Source organism: Bufo bufo, chromosome 5 (genome assembly GCF_905171765.1).
Source record: "Bufo bufo chromosome 5, aBufBuf1.1, whole genome shotgun sequence".
Classification (NCBI taxonomy): Eukaryota; Metazoa; Chordata; class Amphibia; order Anura; family Bufonidae; genus Bufo; species Bufo bufo.
This window is the reverse complement of record NC_053393.1, coordinates 512,300,548-512,313,799: the sequence shown is the minus strand read 5'-3', so window position 1 is coordinate 512,313,799 and position 13,252 is coordinate 512,300,548. Positions and strand designations below refer to the sequence as shown.

Below are 13,252 nucleotides of genomic sequence, written 5' to 3'. Positions count from 1 at the left end.
CTAACTGCTCGGCCATCCTGGAAATGAGAGAGGGGGCGGATGGATGATCGCCCGCCCGCACCGCCTGCACCCCCTCTGCACAGCCTGCCGGAAGATAACAATCAGGGCTGCGGGGAGGGTTTAAAAATGAAAAGATGTGTCATTTCGAAGTTTCTGATCCCCGCGGTCACGGACCGCGGGAATCAGAAACTTCCTAAAGCGTTGCAAACAGCAGGTCTGAGTTGACCTGCAGTTTGCAGCGATCGCCGATATGGGGGGGTTCACAGGACCCCCCTCGGCATTGTCACAGAGTGCCTGCTGAATGATTTCAGCAGGCACTCTGTTCCGATCATCGCCCGCCGCGCAACGGTGATCGTAAATACACAGGACGTACCTGTACGCCCTGTGTCCTGAAGTACCGGGGCATCAGGGCATACCTGTACGCCCTGTGTCTGCAAGAAGTTAATAAATCTCAGTCAAAAGGTAACAACTAACAAGAACAACAATGTTCAAATGTGGACATCACCTTCCACCACCACAGGTTGACATGTTTCGAACTATAGCGTTCTTAGTCGTAACCTCCTGGACATTCGAAACATGTCAACCTGTGGTGGTGGGAGGTGATGTCTACAAGATGTAACCTGTGATGTGATATGAAATGAAAAATAAAGATGACGCAACGGTAAATTTATCCAGTGCTGGAATTTATCCTTTCACATTTATGTGCTGAGAGCCCGCCTTGGTTCATGCTGTGCACGGAGAACATTTAGAATTTCTTCAATACTTCCAGTTGAGAAGGAATATATTGTGCAGAAAGCACAACATTTCTGCATATTCTCCTGTTAAACGGCTTCTGTTTCTTTCGTTGATTGTTGACACTTCACTGAAAACACGCTCACTAGGTACAGAGGAGGGTGGAGAGCAAAGGTATGTTTTGTCATAAGAAGCAAGGGTTTTAAAGCGTGTCTCATTTTCTTTCAACCACTCAAGTGGATTGCCCTTTCTATTAATCACTCGTTCTTTCAAATAAAAATGAAGCTCATCATCAAGGCAGACTTTTGGTAAAGTTAAAGAATCCTCTACGCCCCAATAAAAGAATGCCCCAATAAAACGCTGAACATGGCATCATTTTAGCCATGTTTAAGCCTTTTTTCCATGTGTTTCCTTTTTGGGAATTTGTTTCTGTTGCATCATCATCCTGCTCTTCCAGACTATTAGTACTAGTAGTAGGCTCTTCCAGACTAGTAGCATCAAGCTCTTCCAGATGTGACCTTTCTAGAACCTGCACCTCCTTTTGCATATCTTCTGTCAGCCATTCTTTTGCCTTGCTCAATACATTATCAGAAGAGAAAGCCTGATGTTTGAATCAAGGATCTAAAAGACATGCCAACACTACGTTTATATTCTCTTCATACTTTAAAAAATGTTTGTTGAGGCTTTCCTTCATGACCTCCCTGAGTGTTTTAATGCCACGTGTAGTGGGCCCTTCATTCTTTTGAAGAAATCTTCAGCACTCTCACACATGGAATGACGGATGACACACTTGAGTCGTTATGGCTAACCTCTAGGGTCACTTCCTCTATTGGGAGGAGGGTCTGAATCACATTTGCTACAATCTCCCACTGATCAGCATTAGGGCAAGAATATCCTCCATGTTCACGAGCATAGATGCTAAGAGCTCGCTTCTGTTCCAGCATTCTTTGTAGCATGTGGAGTGTGGAGTTCCACCTTGTTGGAACAGCCTGAATCAGGCTGTTTTGGGGCAGGCCAAGGTCTGACTGAATGCACCTCAGTCGGTGCTTGGCAATGAATGAATGGTGGAAATGACTTGCGCACTTCTTTAGCAGGGCAATTATGTCGCTCACAGCTCTCTGGCTTGACAGACCATCATTTACTACAAGTTGCAGGGTGTGTGCCATGCAGCTGAAATCTGACACTTCAGCAAGCTTCATTCCTTTCACCATGTTTGATCTGCTGTCTCGAAACACAAGCAGCACTCGATCTTTGTTTATCCCCCAGTCATCAAGCATGCCTAGAAACATTTCTTTAATGTACTCGCCAGTGTGGGATCCTTGCATCACCTTTGTGTTCAACACCAACTGCCTTTTTGTCCATCCATTATCAATGAAGTGACACATAAGACTCATTAGTGATTCTGTTGATCCAGTCCAACAGTCAGTAGTGAATGAGAGTAAATTGCCAGCGTTCTCTGGTTGTAACATTGTTTTCACTTTCTGAACCACCTTGTGATGAATCTTTGGCAGCATTTCGGTTCTGTAAAACTTTTCATTTTTCAGTGTGTACCTTGGCTCAACTATGGACATCATGTGCTTAAAGACAGAGTCAGACACCATTGTAAATGGCTGGTTATCCGTAACCATCATCTCTGTGATTGCTCTGTCCAGAAGTTGGGATCTTTCATCTGAATTTTTCCACTTTTCTGTGTTTCTGAAATAGGTCTCTTATTTTTGGATGGAATAGAGTTGGTGTTTCAGATGATTCCCTTTCTTTTTGTGTTTCATTAAATTATTTAACATGATTAATTCTTAGATGGGTCCAAAGATTTGATGTATTCTTTGTTTTTGCAGTTGCAAATCCCATGCTCACATTGATTTTGCATGTGTTGCACATTGCCCATCCTGGGGTGGGTTGACTAAAATAGTCCCAAACTATACTTTTACTTTTTCTTTGTGCATCCATCTGCATTGAAAGAAGAGGGTTACATGACTACTAGTGCTATTAGCCTTTTACTTGTAGAAGCAGTACAGATTAAGGAACAGCGCGCATACAAACAATAGTACAGTGACTGTTTACATTTCACAAAGCTTGAAGCAATATAATCATTCTTAGCTAAGAAATATGTGGAATCGAGGGGGGAGTAAAATAAATATATATAACAATAAAAGCTTGTGAGTTATATAAGGAGTGTATGATGTAGTATGAGCTGAGGTATATATATATAATATATAACACACTGTATATGTAAAATATTATGAGGTATATAAATATATACCTCACATATATGGTGTGTTAAACCTCATATTACATCATACCTCATAATATTATACATATACAGTGTGTTATATATTATATACCTCGCTCATACTACGGTACATCATACAAACACTCCTTAGAGTCCTTATATACCTGATAATAGTATACATAACATATACTGTGTGTTATATATTATATATACTTCATCACATTACATTATATACCTCATACTATTATACATATACAGTGTGTTATATGTATTATATACCTCATACTACATCATACACACATTACAATTACATACTATATAATGTGTGCATGATCTAGTATGAGGTATATATAATACATAACACACTGTATAATAGTTAGTATATGAGGTATATAAGGTGTCTATGATTTAGTAGGTATATATAACACACTGTATATCTACTATGACGCACGTATTTATTACCATATCACACACTGTAGTGTATATAGTGACTGTATACGGTCTCGGCAGGCGCTCTTTATGTTTCTCCACTTGGCCTACACTGACCACTTTCCCGTCTCCGGATCGGTAACGTCAGTCCTATCGACCAACGTCGCCTACAGAGTCCCGTTAGGGGACGTTCCAGGCAGGCACGCCCACACGCGTAGTCTCTCCTGTACTCCCGCAATAGTTGGCACTGGCAGCTGAAAGACAAGCGGACTCTGAGACTTCGGACGGGCACACGCGCGTGTTGGACGCATTATCGGTGGTATCGGCAGTTTAGATGCCGATACTGATAACTTGCAAAACCAGGAATATCGGCCGATAATATCGGTAAAACCGATAAGCGGTCGATCCCTACTGTTTTTATCAATACACCGGCCTGGAAGAAACCATCAATTTGGCTGGCCACTGCTATCTCCTGGGCATGACTGAGGGGGTACTGCTTTACTTGAGGGGGCTGACATCCTGGCTTAAGATACACCATAGCTGGAGACACAGTGAGTCTTACAATGTCTGTGTTAGATGTTGCCCACAAATCCTTTGGTACCACCTCAAGAACAGCTTGGTCTACAACAGTTAATTCTGACAGTTCAGTCTCAGGCAGGGCCAGTGTCGCTATTATGGGACATAATACTTCCTCTGGGACCCCAAAATTACACGGGTAGTGCCATCGGGATCAAAGTTTAGTTGGGCTCCCAGTGCTTGCAAAACATCAGGCCCTAAAAGAGGTTCTGGCAGGTTTTCTTTAAGTAGCAATTGGACAACAACCGTACTGTCTTTTATCTCTAGTTTAACTGGCTCAGATTCACAGACCAAAACAGTTTCTCCTGTAAATCCCACAGCCGGTACTTGCCTAGGGGTTAACTGATGTGGCCGCAAGAAACTGTGGTCTACTACTGTTTTGGCTGCCCCCGTGTCAACCAGGAATGGTACTGCCTTTCTGTTGCCTATGAAGTTGAGGGACCTTTTCTTCAGTTTTTGCGAGCAGTACCGGCACGGGGTTGTGTCACGGACGTTCCCGCGTCAGGTGGAAGGAGATCGGTGAGGCTGGCAACACGTGGTTTGATCTGACATGTTTTCCATTTAGATCAAATGACGTCTGTGTTGTTTCTGGTGCTTGCCACACCTTCTTTCCCCAGGTGTGGCTATTATGGTTATTTACCCCTCTCTATTTATTGTTGTTTCTCACACTATGCTATGCGATTTATAGCTCCAGTTTAAGTTGTGGATAGCTGGTGTGTGGATCTCGGCTGAGTTCCTGGTGCTGCCATAGCCACTTGAATCAACCTATAAAACGACCAATATGAGCCACAAACAAATAATACAGAACCTACAAACATATATTTTGTGTATGCCTCAGGTTATTGAAAAACCACAACAACCATATTAATAATCCATTAAATCTTTGAGTCCATACCCATTAAAACATACAAAAGGAGTCCACACTATCGAGTGGGAAAGAGATTAATAGGAGAGGGACTACTGGGATGAGGTTTATGACCACACTCTAATTGGAGAAGCGACATTTAAGAAAACATCCATTCAAGTACTGGTATGCAATCTATACTGTTAAAGTGCTAAGTGCTTCATAAATAAATGACAAATCTCCACTGCAAAAATGTGCAAATACTGGTAGCCTACAAAATGTATAAGGCTACCAGTATTTGCACTCCCGGACAGATTCTCTGGGGGAAGTGATAATTTCCTTTTGTTTAGAGAGGTGTGCAAATTGTATTTTAGGCTACGTCCACACTCATCTGGGGATAAGATTCAGAGAGTTGGTGTGGTTATTTCATTGCTTAAAGGGGACGCTCAGTCATGGGCTTTTTCTCTGCCGACTGGATCGTAGTCTCTCCGGTCGGTGGATGAATGTTTCAAAGCTGTGGGTCTCATCAATGATGACCCCGATCGGTCCTCCCTGGCCGAGACCAAGCTAAGTGGCCGGATACTGAGTGGATTGATCCGGCTCTCTGTAGTCAGTTTTGTCAGAGATTATCAGAGAGGCTAAGGGACGCTTTGGCCTTTCATGAGAATCCTGAGTCTCTGGAGGCCGCTATGTCTCTTGCAGTACGCATTGATAGACGCCTGAGAGAGAGATCTAGGGGCCCCCACTTTCAGGACAAACTATCACATAATGTATCATCTTCCTCTGACACTTTGGGTGAAGATACTCCTGGGGACGAACCCATGCAATTAGGCAATTCCTGGATCTGCTTTTAAGAGTATTAGTCGTAGGAAGGGAGTGTGTTTTTTTCTGCGGACAAAGGGGACATTTTATCGATGTATGTCCATGCATTCAGCATCAAAAAGGAAAAAAAAGGGGACGTCTAATTCCCATCTGACTCTTGGAGTGGTTAAGGGGAGTCAGAGAACGTGCATTTGTCTTTGACTGGTAGTAACCGATTTCTCCTGACTGCCGAGGTGGCGCTAGAGTCCAAGACTGTGGGGATTGAGGTGTTTATCGACAGTGGGGCAGGGGTGAACCTGTTTAATGCTCAGTTCGTCTGTATGCATGGGTTGTCTCCAAGTGCATTAGAGAAAAACATTTCCATTTTTGCTATTGATTCTGCACCTCTAACTCAGAAGTGTTTATCTCAGATGATACATGACATCCGATTAAGAATGGGTGACTTATATCAGGAATTCATCTTGTGTTTTGTTATGGAGGGTCTCCCTGCTCCGTTGGTTCTGGGTTTACCGTGGTTCAGCAAGCACAATCCAACCATCGATTGGCAAGCTAGACAGATTCTGGATTGGGGTGATTATTGCGTTGACAATTCTTCAACTGGATCAAAACAGCCTTGTGTTAGAAAGGGTGTACCTCCTTAATATGCATATCAACAAAAAGAGAATCGGTACAAAATATTACCCAATAAAGTTAAATTTTATTATGACATAAAACAACATACAAACATAAATGTAGAGACCGTACAGCGTGCCTCAAGGGGCAATCCACAATAAATCCACCACTAGCAGATATTAAATCGTTTTGATCCCCTCAATCACATTGAGGATGTTGTGAGTGCAGGGTCTAGATCAGCATATATTATTCAAAGCTGTATCTAGCCATTATAGCACAACTATCTCCACTGTGAGGCGAATCAAGCATAAATGTATATCGGGTGTAAATAGCATCCATATATTCTGATCCTAACCATCCAAACAGTTTAATTTATCATGCATTATCATGGTGAATATATCGGACCGATCTGAATTACTCACTTACCCGATATTCAGTGGCGTGCGTGTGGGCTGTCTCTATCTGGCGTACTCCTCGACGTACGTTTCGCTAATGCTTCATCAGGAGGATTTCTTTCTAATGGCTAAGGAGGTCTTTTTAAGTGACTAGTGGCCAATGGTTACCAATCCCTGCGTCATGTGATTCTATTACTGATGATTCCTGACAATTGTCTGAATACATCTTTTTCTGCCTTTACCACTAAAACATTACCCTCTTTTTTATATGATTTTGCCCATGTATTTTCTGAAAGTGGATGCCAGGATTTACCTCTGCATTGGGAATATGATTGTCCTATCAACCTTATTCCCGGAGCTAAGTTGCCCAAATCTAGGTTGTATAACCTTTCTGGACCAGAAAAAAAGGCCATGAGATATTACCGAGAGTTTGGCTAAAAGACACGTAAGACCTTTCAAATCTCCAGTGGCAGCAGGGTGTTTCTTTGTTAAAAAAAAAAGGACGGAAGTCTTAGGCCATGTCTGGATTTCCGTGAGCTCCATCGGATTACTGTCCGTGATCCTTACCCCCTTTCTTTGATTACTGATTTGTTTAACCAGATTGTTGATGCTAAGGTGTTCTCCAAGTTGGACTTAAGGGGGGCATATAATCTGGTCAGGATCAAGGAATGTTGGAGAATGTTCTGCTGCCTGCAACATCCTCCAGCATGACCGGTTTGGCATTGGGTCAGTAATGGTGTGGGGTGGCATTTCTTTGGAGGGCCGCACAGCCCTCCATGTGCTCGCCAGAGGTAGCCTGACTGCCATTAGGTACCGAGATAAGATCCTCAGACCCCTTGTGAGACCATATGCTGGTGCGGTTGGCCCTGGGTTCCTCCTAATGCAAGACAATGCTAGACCTCATGTGGCTGGAGTGTGTCAGCAGTTCCTGCAAGACGAAGGCATTGATGCTATGGACTGGCCCGCCCGTTCCCCAGACCTGAATCCAATTGAGCACATCTGGGACATTATGTCTCGCTCTATCCACCAGCGCCACGTTGCACCACAGACTGTCCAGGAGTTGGCAGATGCTTTAGTCCAGGTCTGGGAGGAGATCCCTCAGGAGACCGTCCGCCACCTCATCAGGAGCATGCACAGGCGTTGTAGGGAGGTCATACAGGCACGTGGAGGCCACACACACTACTGAGCCTCATTTTGACTTGTTTTAAGGACATTACATCAAAGTTGGATCAGCCTGTAGTGTGTTTTTCCACTTTAATTTTGAGTGTGACTCCAAATCCAGACCTCCACGGGTTGAAAAATTTGATTTCCATTTTTTTTTTTGTGTGATTTTGTTGTCAGCACATTCAACTATGTAAAGAACAAAGTATTTCAGAAGAATAATTAATTCAGATCTAGGATGTGTTATTTTGTGTTCCCTTTATTTTTTTGAGCAGTGTATATAACAATAGGGATTAAGTGTGCAAAAACTGAGCACAAGTTACAATACTGTAGCAATAAGATTTGGATATAACTGTGCATCCAGCATTTTTCCCGTTTCACACGTCCCACCCTATGTTAAAAATACTTACAGTAGCATGAAAAAGTTTGGGCACCCCCGGTCAAAATTACTGCGAAAAGTTAAGCAAGTTGAAAATGAAATTATCTCCGAAGGCATAAAGCTAAAGAAAAAACACACTTTTCAGCATTTTAGGGAAAATTAGTGTATTACATGATATGAGGTTCACAATCAGCAGTTGCCTAACTACTCTGAAAATGAAAACGGTTGAGGCCCACAAAGTAGGAGAAGCCTATAAGAAGATAGCAAAGCATTTTCAGGTTGCCATTTCCTCAGTTCCAAATTTAATTAAGTCAAGAAAAGGTCTGGAAAACCAAGCACAATTTCAGAGACAGTTGCTAGGATTGCCAAAAAGGTGAATCAAAACCCCCGGCTTGACTGCAAAAGACCTTCAGGAAGATTTAGCAGACTTTGGAGTTGTGGTACATTGTTTTACTGTTTAGTGATACTTGCACAAAAATGGCCTTCATGGAAGAGTCATCAGAAGAAAATCTCTCCTGCGTCCTCACCACAAATTTCAGTGCCAGAGGTTTGAAAAAGAACATTTAAACAAGCCTGATGCATTTTGGAAACAAGTCCCGTGGACTAATGAGATTAAATTACAGCTGTTTAACCACAATGAGCAAAGGTATGCTTGGAGAAAAATGGGCACAGAATTTCATGAAAAGAACAACTCTCCAACTATTAAGCTTAGGATAGATCAATCATGCTTTGGGGTTGTGTTACAGCCAATGGCACAGGGAAGATTTCATGGGTAGAGGGAATAATGGCTTCAGTGAAATTTCAGCAAATTCTGGAAACAAACATAACACTAACTATAAAAAAGCTGAAGTTGAAAAGAGGATGGCTTCTACACATGGATAAGGATCCTAAACACACCTCAGAATCCACAATAGACTACCTCAAAGGGCGCAAGCTGAAGGTTTTACCGCCTCAGTTCCCTGATCTGAACATCATTGAAAATCTGTGGATAGACCTCAAAAGAGCAGTGTATGCAAGATGGTCCAGGAATCTCACAGAACTGAAAGACTTTTGCAAGGAAGAATAGATGAAAATCCCTTAAACAAGAATTAAAACACTTTTCGCTGGCTACTAGGCACTATCCATGCAGGGTGCCCAAAATTTTGCTTTGGGCCTTTTTCTTTTTTTGTTATTTTGAAAATGTAAAAAATGAAAATAAAAGTTTTTGCTTAAAATAGAAAGGGAATGTTTCATGTTTAACTTTATACCTTTCGGAGCTCATGTCATTTTCAACTTGCTTAACTGTTCACAGTAACTATAATTTTGACAAGGGGTACCCAAACTTTTGCATGCCACTGTATTTTTGTCCACAAAATGGATATGAAAAGGACATGTTCTATCTTTTTTTGTGGAATGGTGGCGTAGACATATGGATGCAGACAGCACACGGTGTGCTGTCTTAATTTTTTGTGGCCCCATAGAAATGAATAGGTCCACATCCGAAGTAAAAAAACATTCTGATCGGATGCGGACCAAAAATATGGTCCCGTACATGATCCGTAGTCTTATATAGCAGACACGATCAAGAAGAGTATAGATAAAAATGGACTACAAAACTTTTCAGAATATCCGGACATCACATTAATTTAACAATATTCATTTATCATAAACGGGTGATATGGTGTTAAAAAAAAAAAAGATACATACATTATTTACCTCATATATTCCTGTCCCCGTCTGCCTCCATTTCCTGGTCGCGGCTCACCACATAGAAAATGGCAGGAGATGCCTGCTTAACCAGTCACTGACTGAGGTAGGTCACCACTGCAGCTAAAGATTATGTGAGGCAATACCAGAAAGTGGAGACCAGCAAACACTTGGTAAGTGTTAGAATGGCAGTTGTGGAGGCCTGGTGAGCTGAGGAATTTTGTTTAGTTTACAGCATTCTTTCTTTTTAAAAAGTCAGGGGGGAACTAACTCTCCTTAGGGAGAGAGCACCTTAAACAGTGTGAGGAGCCTTATAGGCCATACATGCTCCTCTGGAATTCTGGGAGGGAAGGGATGCAAATGAGCTCTTAACAAGCTCCAATTCTAATGCCACCAGATGTAAGGCAGCTATCCTATAAGTCAATGTTCAGCTTTTAGAATAAGCCTTGAGACATGACTTGGATATTAAATAAGACAGCACCTCATCTGCAGACAGCTGTTTCAGGGTGATTGCCCCTCATCAGTGCAGAACAGAGAGTACTGGCTTAACGGAGTGAGAGGCCTGTGTCTGAGTCAGGGGGGAACTAACTCTCCTTAGGGAGAGAGCACCTTAATCAGTGTGAGGAGCTAAACATTGACTTATAGGATAGCTGCTTTACATCTGGTGGCATTAGAGGCAGAGCTTATTAAGAGCTCATTTGCATCCCTTCCCTCCCAGAATTCCAGAGGAGCATGTATGGCCTATAAGTCTCCTCACATTGATTAAGGTGCTCTCTCCCTAAGAAGAGTTAGTTCTCCCCTGACTCGGACACAGGCCTCTCACCCAGTTAAGCCAGTACTCTCTAGTCTGCACTGATGAGGGGCAATCACCCCGAAACAGCTGTCTGCAGATGAGGTGCTGGCTTAATATCTAAGTCATGTCTCAAGGCTTATTTTAAGAGCTGAACATTGACTTATAGGATAGCTGCCTCACACCTGGTGGCATTAGAGGGAGAGCTTGTTAAGAGCTCATTTGCATCCCTTCCTTCTTTAAAAAAAATAAACCCTCTTTGAATTCTATGGTTTAATGTATTAGAACATAATAATAGAAATCTGGTGGTCTTAAAATTAGGTAAATACAACCTCAGATGATCAACACACAAGAGATTCCACTATGTAATTACTCCACTTGACTATGTAATAGGCTGAGGCCTATAGAACCTTGCATGTAGCTTTTGGGGTTTTTGCAATTTTTCTAAGCATTGCACGGTCTGACTTGGGGGTGAATTTTCTATGACATCCACTCCTGGAAAGATGGTGAACTGTGAATATTTTTCACTTGCAAATAATCTCTCGATAGAATGATGAACTTCAGATTTTTTTTAAATAGCCTTATAGCCCTTCCCAGATTGATGGACAGCAACAATTGTTTCTAAAAGATGTCTTGCCTCCTTGGAATTGTGTTAAAGGGATATTCCAGTTGTATAAAGTTATCTCGTAACCAAAGGACAGAGGATAACTATTAGATTGGTGGGGGTCCTACTGCTGGAACCCACACTGACTACGAGAACGGAGGCCTCGTACCTTTTGGAGCCCCCCAAAATGAATGGAGTGGCAGGTCAGTCAATAGCCAAGCGCTGTACTCGACTATCTCTGGAAGTCCCATAGAAATTAATGGAGCCCGAACGGCCACTCTATTTATTTAGTTATCCCCTATCCTGTGGTAACATCTAAGCAACTAATGGCCTTTCTCACATTAGCTAATGTTAATGTGCATGAGCCTATTATCAGCAGAGGTGGATTGGGAACTCAAAGTGGCCCTGGAAAAAAAAAACGTAGAAGTGGCCCCATGTTGTAAACAGAGCCAAACTGGTACAAAGTGTGGCCAAGACAAGTAGGCGGGGGTTTTGCAGGGAAATATGTATTTTTTTTTATTGATATCATTTTGGAATATGCCTTTTTGATCATTTTATATTTAGATTTTTTTGGAAGATGAAGCAACTAAAAAACGGCGAATTTTCATTATGGAGATTCCCGTATGGAATAAATATGTTTATATTTTAATAGTATGGCCATTTTGTGCACAACAATGACAATGGTCTTCATTTTTTATTGTTTATTTTTGTTATTAATATGGGGAAAGGGCCTGATTACAATTTTTATAAATTTAATTTTTTTTATATAGTTTTGAAAACTTTTTTCCATTTATTTTCACTTATTTTACATCTCCCTAGGGCAGTTTAATTGCGGTCATCTGATCGATCTCCCATAGACTGAACTAGTATTCCTGTTCAATGCACTGGTATCTACAGATCCATGTCTGTATACCAGGACACTGGGATAACAAAAATCTTTGTTTTTATTTAATTTATTTCGTAATCACACAATGTAATGGAGCAAAATAATTAAAAGTGAACACATTTTAGCTCTCTCTATGTAATTTTTTCCCCCATTACATTTCTTTGATTAATAAATAAATTTATCTTTTACTGCTACCCCAGGACTTTAACTCATGAGTTTTGTATGGAAGTCAGATGCCTTAATTTTTAGTTAGAGAAATTCCTTCCTATGCTAGCTGTGTACCCTGTAGTACACTAGTAAAGTGCTGGTCTTCTAAACGCAAGATTTGTGGGTATGAATCCTGGGTTAACCACGGAAGTTAATTTTATTTAGTAACCACTAAAATATAATGGAGCAAAATAAATAATATACATACTTAAATTATATATATATACAGTACAGACCAAAAGTTTGGACACACCTTCTCATTCAAAGAGTTTTCTTTATTTTCATGACTATGAAAATTGTAGATTCACACTGAAGGCATCAAAACTATGAATTAACACATGTGGAATTATATACATAACAAACAAGTGTGAAACAACTGAAAATATGTCATATTCTAGGTTCTTCAAAGTAGCCACCTTTTGCTTTGATTACTGCTTTGCACACTCTTGGCATTCTCTTGATGAGCTTCAAGAGGTAGTCCCCTGAAATGGTTTTCACTTCACAGGTGTGCCCTGTCAGGTTTAATAAGTGGGATTTCTTGCCTTATAAATAGGGTTGGGACCATCAGTTGTGTTGAGGAGAAGTCAGGTGGATACACAGCTGATAGTCCTACTGAATAGACAGTTAGAATTTGTATTATGGCAAGAAAAAAGCAGCTAAGTAAAGAAAAACGAGTGGCCATCATTACTTTAAGAAATGAAGGAGAGTCAGTCAGCCAAAAAATTGGGAAAACTTTGAAAGTAAGGGCTATTTGACCATGAAGGAGAGTGATGGGGTGCTGCGCCAGATGACCTGGCCTCCACAGTCACCGGACCTGAACCCAATCGAGATGGGTTGGGGTGAGCTGGACCGCAGAGTGAAGGCAAAAGGGCCAACAAGTGCTAAGCATCTCTGGGAAC

General features: G+C 41.5%; 1 pseudogene; it reads right to left on the bottom strand.

Moving 5' to 3' along the window:
- Nucleotides 1-1,024: 1,024 nt before the first annotated feature.
- The window catches only part of LOC121002606, a 40,970-nt pseudogene continuing 28,742 nt past the window's right edge, over nt 1,025-13,252 (bottom strand).